We start from the raw sequence: 17,474 nt of genomic DNA on the forward strand, positions 1-17,474 counted from the left end.
GATGTATGAGGATGTATGAGGATGCATGAGGATGTATGAGGATGCATGAGGATGTATGAGGATGCATGATGATGTATGAGGATGTATGAGGATGCTTGAGGATGTATGAGGATGCATGAGGATGTATGAGGATGTATGAGGATGCATGAGGATGCATGAGCATGCATGAGGATGCATGAGGATGTATGAGGATTATGAGGATGTATGAGGATGTATGAGGATGCATGAGGATGTATGAGAATGCATGATGATGTATGAGGATGTATGAGCATGCATGAGGATGTATGAGGATGTATGAGGATGCATGAGGATGTATGAGAATGCATGATGATGTATGAGCATGCATGAGGATGCATGAGGATGTATGAGGATGTATGAGGATGCATGAGGATGTATGAGGATGCATGATGATGTATGAGGATGTATGAGGATGCATGAGGATACATGAGGATGTATGAGGATGTATGAGGATGCATGAGGATGTATGAGAATGCATGATGATGTATGAGGATGTATGAGCATGCATGAGGATGCATGAGGATGTATGAGGATGTATGAGGATGCATGAGGATGTATGAGGATGCATGATGATGTATGAGGATGTATGAGCATGCATGAGGATGCATGAGGATGTATGAGGATTATGAGGATGTATGAGGATGCATGAGGCTGTATGAGGATGCATGAGGCTGTATGAGGATGCATGATGATGTATGAGGATGTATGAGGATGTATGAGGATGCATGAGGATGTATGATGATGTATGAGGATGCATGAGGATGTATGAGGATGCATGAGGATGTATGAGGATGTATGAGGATGTATGAGGATGTATGAGAATGCATGATGATGTATGAGGATGTATGAGCATGCATGAGGATGCATGAGGATGTATGAGGATGTATGAGGATGCATGAGGATGTATGAGGATGTATGAGGATGCATGAGGATGTATGAGGATGCATGAGGATGTATGAGGATGCATGATGATGTATGAGGATGTATGAGGATGCTTGAGGATGTATGAGGATGCATGAGGATGTATGAGGATGTATGAGGATGCATGAGGATGCATGAGCATGCATGAGGATGCATGAGGATGTATGAGGATTATGAGGATGTATGAGGATGCATGAGGATGTATGAGGATGCATGAGGATGTATGAGGATGTATGAGGATGTATGAGGATGTATGAGGATGCATGAGGATGTATGAGAATGCATGATGATGTATGAGGATGTATGAGCATGCATGAGGATGCATGAGGATGTATGAGGATGTATGAGGATGCATGAGGATGTATGAGGATGTATGAGGATGCATGAGGATGTATGAGGATGCATGAGGATGCATGAGGATGTATGAGGATGTATGAGGATGCATGAGGATGTATGAGAATGCATGATGATGTATGAGGATGTATGAGGATGCATGAGGATGTATGAGCACGCATGAGGATGTATGAGGATGTATGAGGATGCATGAGGATGTATGAGGATGCATGAGGATGCATGAGGATGTATGAGGATGCATGAGGATGCGTGAGGATGTATGAGGATGTATGAGGATGTATGAGGATGTATGAGGATTATGTGGTTATATGGTTTGCCACTGGCAACCTAACAGTGATGAAGACTCTAAAAAGCCAGCTTGGACCCCACAACTTGTCATACATTTTTGTTTGCATGACACAAAGGAGATACCACGTGTTCTGTAGGGAGCTCAGAAGTGCTTTTAGGGGATTTAAAAAAAACTATGCACAGAAGCAGCTACCTGCTGTGGCTGAAAACAACTTTGGAATCAGAAACAGAATCAGAATCAGAACCGTTTAATTGCCTAAGTATGTTGCACATGCAAGGAATTTGACGAGGTTCGCATTTCTCATAGTCATTTGGTCCCCTATTAATACAAAAATATTGGATGTGGGAGCTTTCACCATCTGATTCATTTGGCAAATATCAACTCTGAACATTTTATTTAGATTTATAGGAGTAAAGCTGCCCAGACGTGTGTTCAAAGGCAGGTATCTTAGATTGGCAAAGTCTAAACAAAGTGGAAATGTACCAGGCTGCAGCCCCCGAGGGAGAACTGAGGCATGGTACATGCAACATTCACCACATCTTTGATATTCACATTTTAGCTCCTTGACTACACCATACACATACACATGTAATGCTGTACCATCTCATTGACTCATAGTGTCATTTCCACAGAAATGTACTCTTGCATTACTGTGAGTCATCAGTGGTACTTTTCCCCAGCATTTTCTCCATGTGAGTACTTCTCAGACTAATATGTCAAAGGTTCCAGAAAGGTCTGGGAAGATCCATGACAAAGGTGTGAGTGGTGTTGACGTCTCCGTTTCAACACCAATGCTTCTGCATTCTTTTCAAACCGTCCTCATCTGGCAACACTCACAGGAACCTTCAAAACAGATTTAGCCGACAACAGCTTTGGCTCCAATAATGTGTTGGCAAGCACAGCTGGTATTCCAAACATCTAGTGGATAAAAGATCTCTGAAACGATTCAAAAAGCCCTCATCAGTATTTGTCTGTGCTAAATTTAAATGCTGTCATTCTGTAGGTTTTAGAAGTGGAGGCGGCCGGATTACACAATGTCAGATACAAATAAATTCAATTGGAATATATCACCTCTCGCTTCAGATCCTTCACAGATATGATGCTTTTTTTCAGAGTGCTGCAGGAATGAGTCCTTAAACCTGAAATTAGTATTAGTTTGTTTTTTTTGCACTTCCAGTTCCCTTGTCTTGAAGTTAATGTTTTTTAAAATAGTTTTTTGGTTAGATTGTCTGAAATAAAGTTAATTTATTAATAAATGAATACCCCTCTCGTGAATTTTAAAGCTTTTACGTGTGTTAAAAGAGGCGGTTGCTAACAAGTGGCTAAATGAGACTACTAAACGTCATCATGCCAACTAGACAGCTTTCATGCCCCGTTGTGTACTCTCATGTGACCGACGTGTAGTTGCATTCAGGCTTCAAAAATCACAAAAGTGGTGTTCGTTTGTGAAGATTATCATGCTAGGCAAGGTCAAATTACATTGGTGGGTGCCGGCTGAGAGACAGGAAGAGGCTGTGATACGGGCTTGCACCGTTAGATCTAGTAGGCACAGAAAGGTTGTGTCTTACGTTGTTGACAAGAGTCAACTAAGACGTTGAAGTCAGAAATGGGAGTGCTGAAAGAAAAAGTTTCACTGACTAAAGTTGAAGCGTTAATTTAAGCACTGAGTGAAGTGAAAATATCAATTGAAGAGAAAGTGCTGAATGAAGTGATTATTGAGCTGCAATACTTCGTTGAGGTGGAAGTCCTACAAGAAATTCAAAAAATTGTATTAACTCAAAGACGATGCCGGTGAAAGAGTCGGCTGAAGCAGTGAAAGGAGTTGAAGTAAATCCCGAAGAGTGGAAGTTGTTGGACTTGGAAAAGTTGAAGGTGTTTTTTTTTCCAAGGGTAAAGACCTAAGACTTGAAAGGGTCTGAAGTGTAATCACTGACACTAGATTTACTCACAGTTCAAGAAAAAGGAAATAAAAGATCTGGCACTGTCAGTTGCAGTGTAAGCACTGAAAGCAACTGAAGTGTCATTTAAAGAGTAAGCTTTGTAAGCAGTTGAAATGTAAATTGAAGAGTGTAAAATAAAAGCAGTTGAACTGTCATTTGAAGACGAATGCAGCTTAAACTTCAGTTGACATGTAACTACTGAAAGCAGTTGAAGTGTCAGTTGACATGTCAGTTGTATAAGCAGTTCAAATTTCAGTTGATGTGGAAGTGCTTTCAAGACTGTGCACTGAAAGCTGAAATGAGATGAGAAGTTGTATTGTCAGTTGAAGAGAAAGAGATGAAAGCGGTTCAATTGTCAATTCAATAATTCAACAAATGATGTCCAAATCTCAATGAATTATGAGTGAGATGTAGGAGATGAAATATATCACAGCTTTGAAACACAAATAAAATGCAGATCTCCTAAATAAACTGAACATTTTGAATATTTGAATGAAGTTTCAGGAAGAAGAATACAGAAATTAATAGAGTGTGCTTCGCCACGTACATGTATGTCATTCTGCCTCCTTTCAGCCTTCATTAACACGCAGATGGAAAGATACAGCACACACACACACACACACTGTCACACACACTCCCGCACACGTGCAGATACAGACATACACACTCTCGCCAGTGAAATTCCACCCCACTGCCCTTCTCTGTTTAGGTTACATTGCGGTGTATGAATAGCAACAACTCCACTGATAGAACTGACTTAGAAAACCAAGTGAAGGTGTAGATGTTCATGCTGGAACGTTCTGCTGAGACCTTTTTTAAATTAGGAAGATTCTGACAAGCAGGGAAAAGACAAATGTGTTATGTGTGTCCGTATCGGAGACACGGTTGTACTACTTTGTCGTCACCTCCAGACGAAGGAGAGCCAATATCACAGTGCGTTGGTTTCTGTTCTCAGTCAGGACTTAATGCATGTTATTATAGCCTGTCATGGTGTTGGTCGTTCATAATAAAAAGACTGTGACAAATGTAAAAAAATAAAATTTACTTTTTCCGCGGTGGCGCTTTACTCCACTTTTCTTCACGTTTAAAAAACCAAGACACACTCATTCGTCTGGTCACTCCTCATCTTGGGTCATCAATGGCTATTCCACTTAGCGCTCCCACTCGAGGCCTGGATAATATCCGTTTTGTTGACTGGAACTGCATACTTTTTGTCTTGCATTTGTTGTCAGGGTTTGTGTTTTTCTTGCATTGTTTCTGTAGTTGCAGCACTTTTGCCACTAATGTATTTCTTTGGGCTTTCTGCAGCACACTTCTCCATTTGCAGAACGATTCCTTTGTTGCATTTGTTTTGGATTTTCGTCAGTCATTCTGCAGGATGAGTCATGTTGAGTCAGGATGAGTCATTTTGCTGCAGGATGTTTCTCATAATGGTCATGTTTTGGCCCGTTTTGGCGCAGTTTGCCCTTTTTGGAAGGGACTTGCTCAATGACACTTCAGCAGGGTGGATGCTTGCCAACAATGCGAGTCAAACTCCGATCCTCTGGTTGATGAATGAGCCGTCAACCCAACAGGCTGAGCAAACAGAACCTTCCCTCATCGTTATGTCTTTCCTCCTCTCTATTATATTCAGACATTCTCTGAATGCAATTATTGGTCTCTGTTTTTTCTCAAATATGCCAAAGTGATGAGACAATGTCACAAGATGAATCTATTTATTCTAGGAATTTGCTCGACTTGTGTCATTTTCATGACGTTAGTAGGATGATGTGCCTTGTGTTGTTCATTTTCAAGGCACTGTGACATGTTTGAAGAATAAGTGAAACTGTACGAATGGAAAAATGACTTCAGTGGAGTTCCTTTATCTAGAAACCCTCTTGAGGTGCCGCTTGGTTCGGAATTGTTCGTACACTGAATAATGATTTATTTCGCACCCTCTCGCTGTGCAGGCCTCCATTGCATGTATTAAGAATGAGAAGAACGAAGCACACAAAAAAAGTGTCATACAGAATGTGAGGCTAAATGCAAGGTGGATTTTTTTTTATCTCTCCCGTCTTTCACTTTTCATCCAACTGAACTGTCGACGACTTTAAATCTTCTCCACTTCTACCTCTCTCCCTCTGAAAGGTTCCATCAAGCTCACATCACGCTCCGACACACACGCACACAGGACTTAAAGTCTGAGCCACCTGTGGCCGTCACTGTGACGCCAGTCGAACTGAAGGGAGTCGACTCTGAAGTCGACACAAATACGCACGCAATGGTCCTACACGCTCGCAGCAGTAACAAAAGGGTGGAAGTGTGCATGCTCACACACCGCCACATGCACCCGCACACAAACAGCCCACCCCCCCCAGGTTACACGTGTGTACCTGAGGGTGTCCTATGAGGCCTAAATCATTCGCCGTCTGTACTCCCAGACATAAAAACACACAACAGATGCAACACTTGTGCAACTCCTGAAAACGGCATAAACGTCCTATTTTTCCATTAATGTGTCAAAGTTCTTCCCAAATCTTTCTCTGCGTTTGCTCTTTTACTTCTTATTTCCAATTGTCATTCAGTGTGATTAACCTTCACAGATGTCATTCTGATGGTTTTTTGTTGTTGTTTGTCTTCAGGCTAAATAGGCTCAAACGGCACAAACAACTGTCAAAGTGAAATGTGGGCCGCATAGCTCACATAGTCGTGATGTTCCACTGGTTGACAAGATGACTCTTCAGGAGAGCTGACGGTGGAAAGCAGGTCTCGGCATGTTTTCACATGAGCTGGGTGATAGAGACGGTCCTAATGAGCAAGTTGTGTGTATGTTGATGACTGATCTGGGTTGGGCTGCGCCAGCTATTTCTACGTCGATCGCTCTGTTTGTGAGTTAAGTCTTTCCTAAGTTCTTAGTAATTAGCGATTTGCTAACACTGGTTGCACCATTAAAAACAAGGTGTGTCTCAGCTAGTACAGACTGAGTCATGTGTAAATCGGGAGTGATGACTTCTCCGGTTCTGTCGAGGGAAGCCAATGTGGAAGTGTCTTAAAACCTGCATTCTCTCTACTGGCCAGCAGGGGGCGACTCCTCCGGTTGCAACAAGAAGTCTGGTTGTATAGAAGTCTATGAGAAAATGACTCTACTTCTCTCTTGATTTATTACCTCAGTAAACATTGTAAACATGAGTTTATGGTCTCAATCTCTAGTTTCAAGTCTTCTTTATTACAGCATGATGTTCATTTAGTTATTCATGGTCCATTTAGAGTCAAATAGACCATAAAGAGGAGTATGCTTTAGGGCAGGCTTACTGTGATTGACAGGTAGCTGCCACTACCAGAGCCGTATATGGCGTCACTATGTCACTCCTCCGCATTCCAAGTATGGTAACCTCCGGTCACTGGTTGCGCAAAAAAAAAACATGGCGACGGACGTAATTCTAGATGGCGACAGCAAAATCGCTGAATTTGAGGCTTTAAAACGATTGTTGTAACAGCACATAAATAAATAGTCACCGAAAAAAAATGAAGCACAGACTTGATCAATCAATCAATTTATTTGTCATATGAATCTTACAAGGTCCAACTCCAGTGAAATGCAATTTGGTCGGCTCCTTTAATTTGTGCATTTTCACCATAAAGCACATATTGGATTACGACTGTCGCCTTGTTGTTTTTTGTGCAACCAATGAACAGAAGTTACTATATTTGGAATGCGGAGGAATGATGTAGAGACGCAGTATACGGCTCTGGTAACTGCAGCAACCTGTCAATCACAGTAAGCCCGCCCTAAAGCATACTCTGCTTTATGGTCTATTTGACTCTAAATGGACCATCATTTACAAAATGAACATCATGCTGTATTTAAGAAGACTTGGAGATTGAGACGTTTACAATGTTTACTGAGGTAATAAATCAAGTGAGAAGTAGAGTCATTTTCTCATAGACTTCTATACAATCTGACTTCTTTTTGCAACTGCAGGTCAGTAGACAGAAAGCAAGTTTTAAGACACTTACGCATTGGCTTCACTCCGGAGCAGGAGGTGGCGGCCAGACATTTTTATTTAATTATGCGTATATCTCCACTCAGTAATCACCCACAGTAAAGCTAGGCTAAATTAACTTGGCTAACTTCGGAATGACTTAATGCCTTACTGTTGGCCTCACTGCATCTGCCGTCATCCTTCACCATCATCAAAGCTGATATGGAGCTGAATACATTATGGCAGAAACATTTAAATTTGCATCCCACAACCTATGTGTGGTGTAGCTGAAACGCGTGTTATCGTTTTAACTGTCAAATACATGCACACGTAAAAAGCCACACACACAAACACACACACGCAAATCAGATACAAGGAAAACTGTAAAGGACGCCTCTCGAGGCCATCAATTAAAAATGAATGTTGTGCACGAGTGAGCTCTTGGCTGTATCCGCTGAATATTTGATAAACAGTCTGACTTTTCTTTTCACGTTGGTACCATTATGTTGCCCTGGGTATATGGGACAGGAAGCCACTCTCCTCTACTTCCTGTCTGATAACGGCAATCTCTGGAAGACTCAGGAAACCGCGCCAGAGGAAACGGGGATGAGGAAAAGGGAAGGTGGAGCATGCAGTTGACTGCCGAATGTGATGGAACAAAAACAGAAGAAGCTGTGAATTTGGATGCATTTGGGAAAGAATATGTTCGCTCCCATTGTTCAGTTGTGCTGGTTGACGCAGAGACAAAACTGGGGCTGCCATGCACTGTAATCAAATCCAAACCGATAAAAGGACAAGAGAAGGGTGTCTGTATGTCTGAGAGAGGATAACAGTAGAGAGGAGAGGTCAGGGATGATAGACAGTCGGAGCGAGCACCAGTCAAAAGACCCAGACAGCAAGAAAAACACACAAAGATAGCGCGGCAGCATCGGTGTCACAAGATCCAAGGACTTGTTTTGTCTTTGTGAGAATCAGAGAGAGGAAGAGGAGGCAGCCAGGAGCTATATCTGTGTGTGTGTGGAAACAAAGTGAAAGACAGGGATGAAACGTGGGCCGCTGTGTGCTATGTGTGTGAATATGTGTGTGCGACCGAGGGTGGAGACAATCAACTCCGGGGAGAAAGAACCCCCGACTCAGCCTCCAAAATCCCTTTCATGTGTGATTGGGTCTGTGCCTCTGTCTCCTTGTTATCTCCTCGCACAGGCCGGGTATCGCTTTCTCTGCGCTGGCTGAGCCCGTAACCGACACCGAGCGTCCGCAACACAACTTTGGCCTGCTGTCCTGAGCCCGCCTCCTCCTCAACTGATCGGAGTAATAAGGGTGAGAAGTGAAGATGAAGCTCTACGTAAGACATTTTAGGTTTAACTGAGGTCACGGAAATCATTTATCTTCAATCAAGTGACCAAACATGATGAAGAGTGATCCCTCTTGAGATTCAAATGTTTTCAGTTCCACAGAAGTGACATGAATCAGTGAAGTTAAATCAGCAGTCTGGTATCAGTTTGACGCTAACGCTCTTCCGCATTGCAATTTTCTCTCTGCGGCAACATTAGACGACCAGAGCAAGTGGTGCGGAAGTCAGGTGACCGGGGTGGATGGATGGGTCCAACAAACACAGGGCTGTCACCAGGAAACCGCAGTGCGTGTGAAACCAACAGTCCGCCTGTATAACTTACTTTACTTTAGTAATTTATGTAACAACGGTAATTATTTGAACCTAAACCATGATCTTTTCCTAAACAATAAGCAAGCAAACAATAAGTTAACCACGTGTTTACAACTGCGTCCGTACGCGACCAGTTGTGAATGAGAACTAAATGACTTGCCAGCGGCTTAAAGTATGCAGACGTGACATGAGATCACGTTGGCTGCAGAGGCAGATTGAATTGACACGGTAAACATCCCAATGATTGAGCACACAGAGAGTCTGAAACCCATAAGGATAGGACTGTCTGCGCTCGAAGTTGAAGAGCAAAGACCTGAATTGCTGAGGTCATCGGGGGACAGAGGCCGGCCCTCTGACCTTACCGCCGATGATCCTCTGGTCATCTGATGAAAAGCCCCGCGGCTGAACTGTCTCGTCGTAATGAATACTCTGTATTCCCCCAACAGTGCCTCTTTGTCTTGCTCACAAAATACTCCACCAAAAGTTTTAAACGAGTCAAATAAGGTGCACATGTCACGGTCAAATCACACCACAGTGCTTTCACGGTGTGTAAGGAGCTCCGGGGTCAGTGGAGACAACATCGTGTCGTCTCTTTCTGCTGTTCGGCTTACAGAGAAGCTTAACAAGCCATGAAGATGCTTGAAACGGGAAGACACTAAACAATTCCTTTCACATAGGCTAGTACTTACCATATATGGGAAAAGTAAAAAAATGCTACTATTCCATTGTACAATTCTACTCAACAGATTATATTACACTCGTCTGAATGTATAAAACACTCCATCTGTTGTGTTGACTGCAATCAAATGAAAGACCTTTTGTATGGTTTACATTTTGTACTACTCTTGTCATTTGCAAGTGCCTTCATCATTTCAAGTGTTGATCGTGAAAATAAACGTTATTTAAAAAAAAGAGACGTTAGAAAGGTCAGGACACATGAGTATGTTGATTAATTGTTAGAATTCTGTAACTTTTGCTTTTCTGTTTTCAGTGAGTCAATAATTTCAGGAAACAAAACCCTTACTTCCCATGACTGGTGAACTGATCGTCATGTGTGAAAGCACATGAATCTGTGTGACAGTGTGACTAAATAACATTTTTGTGCAGCTGTATTTACAAGCCCACACACTTTTTATCATTTACGAAGAGATGTTGACGGAAGAGCTTTCTGACAATATTCACTAAAGTTTTTAACCGGAGTTAAACACAGTCACCGATCCACTGCAGATGACTATCCTGCAGCTGCCTATCGGTATTAATTGATTCAGATTAGACTTTCATTATCAGCCAGGACAGTGATTTGTGAGGCTTTAGCAACCGTCATGCATCTGTATAATCCTGTTAATCGCTCTGTCTTTCCGACTCGTTGCTTTGTCTCTCCTTTCTCTCCCTTACTCTCCATCTTCCTTTCTTCTGCAACAACGCCATGTCAGCGGCTTACATAAGCACATGCGTAGACGGGGAGAAGCTAAGCCTTTTTAAAGCGTGATGACTGAACCAGGAATTCAAAGACTCCCCCAAAAAAACAGGGAAGACGAAAAGACGGAAAAGAGAATCTTAAATTCTTGACACTTGAGAGCATCAGCATTGTGTGTTAAAAGTCTTCCTTTGGATGAGGCAAATCAATATTTCACCCCGACTCTTCATCCCAGCCGCAAGTCTGCACACGCAGCTTGAGATATGATGAAAAACGAACAAAAGCAAAGGCAAAAACACACGGAGACGTTGCAAGAACTTGCATGAAAGGCATTTTCCCAAGATGCATCCGTATGCTCTGAAGTCATGAAGTCAAGGAAGACATATATTCATATTCACCCTCGACCAGAGTCAGCGGCCCCTCCCCCACCACAAACTGTACACTAACTCAGACACACAGACACTAAAGGCTGCCAAATGTCAACTGAGATCTGGAGCAGTTTCCTCGCAGGCATGGCGCACACGCCGATATGCAGCCAGATGAGGTCCCGCATCCAGCCGAGCATGTGGTTACCACGGTGACCCCCTCCATCACTGGCGGGGGGGTTGTCTGGGAGGCATTTAGTGGAATGTCATGTGGTATTACCCCGAACAGAGTGCGTACTGCTGTCGTGTGTGTGTGTGTGTGCAGTGTTGGACATTTAAAGGGTTTGAATAAGGGCCTTGGAGGTTGTCTGGACGCCCTGGTGTGGTAATAAAACACACACAAAGAGACTGGGTTGTTTAATGTCCGTTTAGAGGCTGTTTTTATTTAATCTGAGCTTGATTTAGGTTTAGTAGCCATTAACGGACGCTCGCAGCGCCCAGGGGCTTTATTGCCCTGCTGATTACACTGGCTCATTGAATCAAGTGTGGATGCATTGAGTGTTATTATGTGCTCCTGAAATGGACACATGCGGCCCTTACCACATTTACCTCGTTTCCTCTCTCGACGGTCACTGCTGGTAATTGCACCAAAGCACAAAGGCGTCATAACATGACGTGCATTTAAATGTTCCTATTTAAAAGCTTAAAAAAATATGAAGTGCTGAATTCTCTTTTATGTTTCCCAAACTTAAGTTCCTTTCTGTACATTCCAAGATTCCATTTTTTTTAAATGTTCTGTCTGGCAAATGCAATTAAAGGAACAATTTGACATTTTGGGGAACATGCTCATTCGCTCTCTGTGCCGAGAGAGAATTGATTCCCCTCTCATATCTCACCTCTCATATCTGTGAGGTATGAAGCTATGGCCAACAGGCCGTCGCCATCTTGTTTTTTTTGCAGCCAAAAGTGACTTGAGAATGATGGAGTTAAGGCCGAACGCAGTTAAGACGTTTTTCGGCGGCCAGGAAGTTAGTGCACAATTACATAGGTTCATACCTTGTGTTGATTATTTATACAACACATGAATAAAACATATTGTCTCAAATGTTGAGTATGTTCTATTATGTATCAGGTTTCACCAGCTTCTGAAGATGTTGTTAAAATCTGATTAAACCCTTTTAATGCACATGAGCCAAATAGATGAAAACATTCTTGATTTAACACCAAATCACACAAATTACATTGATCTATTCTATCCTATTATATCTAGACCTGAATTTAGACTTGAAAAAATGCTAATTCTGTATATTTCCTATTTAATAAACTGCATTGATTTTTCCTGACATCGTCCACTGCTTTCATTTGGTCTGTCAGCTGTAAATCTTTGTGGGTTTAATTAAAACATGCTCGCTGCTGTCTCGGGGTGTGTCCCTCAGTATCAATGAGGGAGTGACCCCCGGTGACACCGGGATGTAGAGGGAGAGCATGCACAGATTAAAAAAGAGGAAATGTAGGAAGGAAAGAGGAGAAAGGAAGGGACAAAGGTGTGAAAATAAAGGAAGAGGAGACAGAGCGGAACGGAGGCCAGCGTGCTGCTCGTAGTAAATCTCTCTCTGTGGCAGTGGAGAGTAGAGAGGGCCATGGCCGGATTTACGGCTGCCTGCTGGGGCAATAAGAGAATGGATTGGATCCTTTTCAATCCACCCCCCCCCCCCCCCCCCATCACAGCCTTGTAGTGCCTGCAGCCAATGTGAGAGCAACCTCACTGCCGCTATATGATGATCTATATACTCCAGGATCAGCAACAATATGCGGAACATGTAAGGCACCTCGCCTTACATGTTCCGCATATTGTTGCTTTACAGATTTACAGTGGACACATTCGTGTCATATGTAGGTCAGTGGCTCTTGTCTGGTCCCCACAGACCCGGTTCTGCCAACTGTATCAGATGATTGTCTGCTGCCATGGAGATAGACATGCAGCTGGCTCTGGTTTCGGTTTTTGGAGAGAGAGAGAGAGAGAGAGAAAGAGAGAGAGAGAGAACGAGAGAGAGAGAGACAGACAGACAGACAGACAGACAGACAGTATTCCGAGTATGTGCACGTGCGGAGAAGCATCTTTTGAGATGCAGGCCAATGTAACGGGCTAGTTTAACAGCATAATGGTAACGGAGATAATAAGCGGCTTCCTCTTTCCTTCTTCCTGTTGATACCAGACTGTTTCTCTGTACAGCCTCGACTCAGAATGTAGATATCAGTTGGCAACGGCAGCGTTGGGTTATTGTGTTTGAAAGTAATTAGTATGTTTACTCAAATTACTGTACTTACACCTGCATCGTTTTTTTGGCCACTTCAGAACATTAGAATACCTCCGGAGTCATTTCTCTGGCCACAACAACAACAACAACAACAACAACTGTCAGTCCGATATTTACTCTCTTTTTTAGCTCTGTTTTGGTCTCTACCAAATGTTCCAAGACAAATATCTGGGTGATTATTACTGGGTTTAATAGTTGACAACACAGATGAGAGCTGTGAGAGTGAACCAAAAGAGTAAAGTAGCAGTCTGGAAAAGCGTTGATTGTTTTTAATTATGAATTTATTTTCAAAGAAATTTGAAGTCCAAAGGCGACACAGAATGAACTGTAGAATCCCAAAGTCCATTGAGCCTGCGCCATAGACTGTATGTAAGAAGTGGACATCACCGATTGGTTTGTGGTCTACGGTTTTAAAGCCTCGGGTTTAGCATTTTGGCCATCGCCATCTTGGTTTTTGGAACCACAACTTACACAACGGGGTGGAGCTAGGTACAACCGAATGCTGACTGAGACATTATAAGGCTACCAAAATGTTTCAATTAACTTTCATGAACTGAAAACAAAATGTGACACAACACAACGCCGAGACAGCAAGTACTTCTTCCAACGCCACCGCTCAGCTAGTCGAGTGTGTGAATCTATTTAGGAATTAATCTTAATTAATCTAAGTCAGTAAACAATCATGACCGGCAGCTGTTTGGTTCTCCCATCTGGTTCCTAATCTGCTTTCAAGACTCTATTAGATGGCAGTTACTGCACATATCACAGCATCTTACAAAGGGCGAACCACCAGAAATGCCTCTTCCAGGTTCACTTACACTAAATTACTTTGAAATGATGTAAGTTGTATTATGTCCTAAGAAACAGTTCTGACAGTTTGTAATTATGGTTTGGGTTTTGATGGGGGGTAACAAAGCCCCGTGTTGACAGTGACCCTCGGGCCAGTCATTGTTGGAGCTGACTTCACCTGGTGTTTGTCTGGTGGCCTCAAAGGTTGTGCCGAAGGGAAATACCGATGTGGCGTTTTGAAAGCGCAAGTGCTTTCAACAGACCGAACCACCGTTGGTGATGACATCGATACAAGCAGAGTGAGTATCAGAGCAACAAATCCTCTGGCACCCCGTGACAAAATATAACAAAGAGATCACAACAGCCCGTAGGCTTCAAATTCAGTGGTAATCTGATCTACTTTTGAAGAAAACCCTTTGGATCAGGGGTCATTGCCAAACATGTAGCTCTACTACACGTAAAGCCCAGCATCACCTAGGTCTGCTGCCGTCCATACATCACCCGCGGCCCTGTTTCGGGATTCCTCTCTAAAGGACCAATGGTTTGTGAAACGGTTGACCTTTAGCAGGGCAGTTAAGTTAACGCAAGGCCTTGGCCCCCTCAGACAGCATCGTCACTATTAGCTACTGTCTGCCAGGAGACGAGGGAGATTCGTTGTGCTCGACACTCCTGCAGCAAGAGGAGGATGAACAAGAGAAGGAGGACAGCAAGGTTCAAATGAAGAGCGAGTATAAGGGAACTAAGTTTAGCGTACGAGTCGGTATCAATCGGCAGATGCAGAGAGGGACGCTCAGCTCAGAACAAAAAAACTCTAGACATTTCATTTTATAAGCAGGAGATGAACTTGTCTTATTTTAACGAGGCTCCTACTTGCTCTCGCTTCCCGTTTACTTTCCATAAAGTATTATTCCAAAGCGTCCTTTGGTCAAAAGGTTAGGTGCTTTCCTGAAGCTGACAAGCCATAATCTGGGTGGGGTGAGACCCAGCCTTCACTAGCTAACTGTCAGGAGTCATAAACAATGCTGTGTTCCTCTTTACGACATGTCACCACTGCCCGAGGGAGGACGGAAGAGAGCAAGATAATTGCGTGACTTGTGTGTATGTGATTTAGAGGGGGGGGGGGGGTTCAGGGAGGTGGTGGAGATGCTCTCAGGTCTGAGGGGTTTACGGATGCTCGCCCTCATCAACCTTCTCCAACAGCTACACTTTTATGAGCAGTCATTTCACCCGACTTTCACGACGCTCTGGCGGTCATTGACCTCCGGCAGGTTGCTCAGGGTTAGGGAACCGTGCTCGGCTGTGAGGTGTCGTTCAACAGGAGTGTGTTTTTCTTCTGATGACAAAGAGGTTAGAGATCATCTGAATCCTCAAACAAGATGTGCTCTCCTGTTCTTACATTCGAAAACACTTTTTTATGAAGCGTTAGACATTAATACTATATATACTGTACATATAATTCAATACTATATTTAAACTACTGGAGTTTAAAAGCATATTTTAAAATAATTTATATATTCAAAGGAATATTTTTGTCATTTTGGGGATGATGCTTATTATTCTTTCCTGTGTGGAGATCATGCGTTTTGTCGTGTATGTGTTTGCGTGCGAGTATGTTTGTCTGTCACGGCTAACCTTGCACACTGCCTGACCCATCGGCATAATATTTTCTGTGCTCATTGATGACTGTATGCTCAATTCACACTTTTTGAAAGACCTATTTATTAACTGTCCCGTTTGCGCCACAAGTGCATCTGTAGCAAAAGGCTTTTCCGGCAGTAGGCTAGGCTAAAAACAAGCCTCACCTTGTCTGCGGGCCACATTTTGACCTTTGTGTAATTCTGTATCCGATCGGTTTTGATCCCTTAAAGTTAGCCACGATGCATTGTTATCTTCGCCGCCATCTGGAATCTAAAGGGAGCCAGTCGGGACAATCGAGCGAGATTCAACTCGTTTTCGGAGGGGAGAGGGAGACAGTTGAGATCTGCACTCCGCTGAGTCGACTTTTCTAGTTTGGTATGTGTGCGCTAACTGGGGCTGGAGGCGATTAGCTTAGCATGAAGATAACTAACCTGGCTTACTGAGTTTTAAAAATATGCCAATACTGACATCTATTAAATCATACAAATTAACACTTTGTGTCCCGTTTGTGTAATCCCGATACAACCTTCACAGTAAAAACAACAAGTTAAGTGCTGCAGCACATTTAGACGACCAATTAGCAGCCAGACAGAAAACATGACTCAGCTATATTAAGGAGAACTGGATACCGCTTTCAAACATGGCCCCCCCATTCATTCCTATGAAAGTTGCTCCCTGGGTGCATTTCATTTATGTTAATGCAAAAAGCCTGCTTATCAGTCCCAACCAGCAAACTGTCTTTAATCACATTCATACACCATGACTCTCTTTGCATCAGGTTCATTGAATCACTTCTTGTATTTTAATGTCTGTGTAATGGTTTTTGTTTGGCATTGATACACTGGTGGTGACATGACACGACAGCAACTCCAGCCTCGTCGGACGATAAAGAACATATGTGCATACCTCAACACACACGTGCCTTCAGGGTTTCCTGAGGCGACATTTAATGATGTCAACCCGTCGCCTGGGTTAGGGCCGACTTACTGTGACTGTCGTGTTTTGTCATTTCTCCTCACTGACAGTATTTGCGTGTGACAGGCTTCAGGTACACAGTTGCTGCACAACGATACATATTTCTGGTGTATCACCGTTGCCTTTCAGTGCTTAATTTGTCTTATTTCTGTCTCAATTTCTCTCATATACACACACCTCTTCTTGCTCTTAGCGTGTCACTGTCAAGGTTTAAGGCGTGTTTCTCTTCTAGCCATTGTCTTCCTCGTCTCTTTCAGCCTCTTGCCACGTATCTGGGTGCAGTTGCCTCATCATACGGACCCTGAAGCTGAAAACATCCGAAGGGGAAAACAATATGTGACCTCCTTGGCACAAGGCACTGTATTTTTCTGTTTGTGTCTTGGTCTTTGTGCACATCTGAGGAGAGAGGTGTGTGTGTGGGGGGTTGTGCTTCACGAGGTGAGGTGACAACCTGGTTTTCTCACTTTGCTAATTAGCCTTGAAGATCAAACAACCAACAGCAAATGCATAAAAAAAAACAACGACCCCCCCCAAGGAAACAATTAAGATTCTCCCAATCTGTCTGGGATTTATTGCTTTGTGCCATCCGACCTGCTCGCCATCAGACACCTTAGAGGGGGTACAAAGGTGTATCCCATTGGAGGATTCTCTCCATCTGCTCATTATACTGAAATCAGAGGCACATGTTTACTTGAGCTGGTTTGTCAGAGGTGAAGTGTACCCGCACTTCACTCAGCATCTGTTTCACGGGATCTGTGGTCTTGCACAAGAAGACTAGATGGGAGCTGAAAAGTGTGATAAGATGCAGATTAAGATCCTCTT

This window comes from Melanostigma gelatinosum, assembly GCF_949748355.1.
Source record: "Melanostigma gelatinosum genome assembly, chromosome: 8".
In the NCBI taxonomy this organism is placed as follows: Eukaryota; Metazoa; Chordata; class Actinopteri; order Perciformes; family Zoarcidae; genus Melanostigma; species Melanostigma gelatinosum.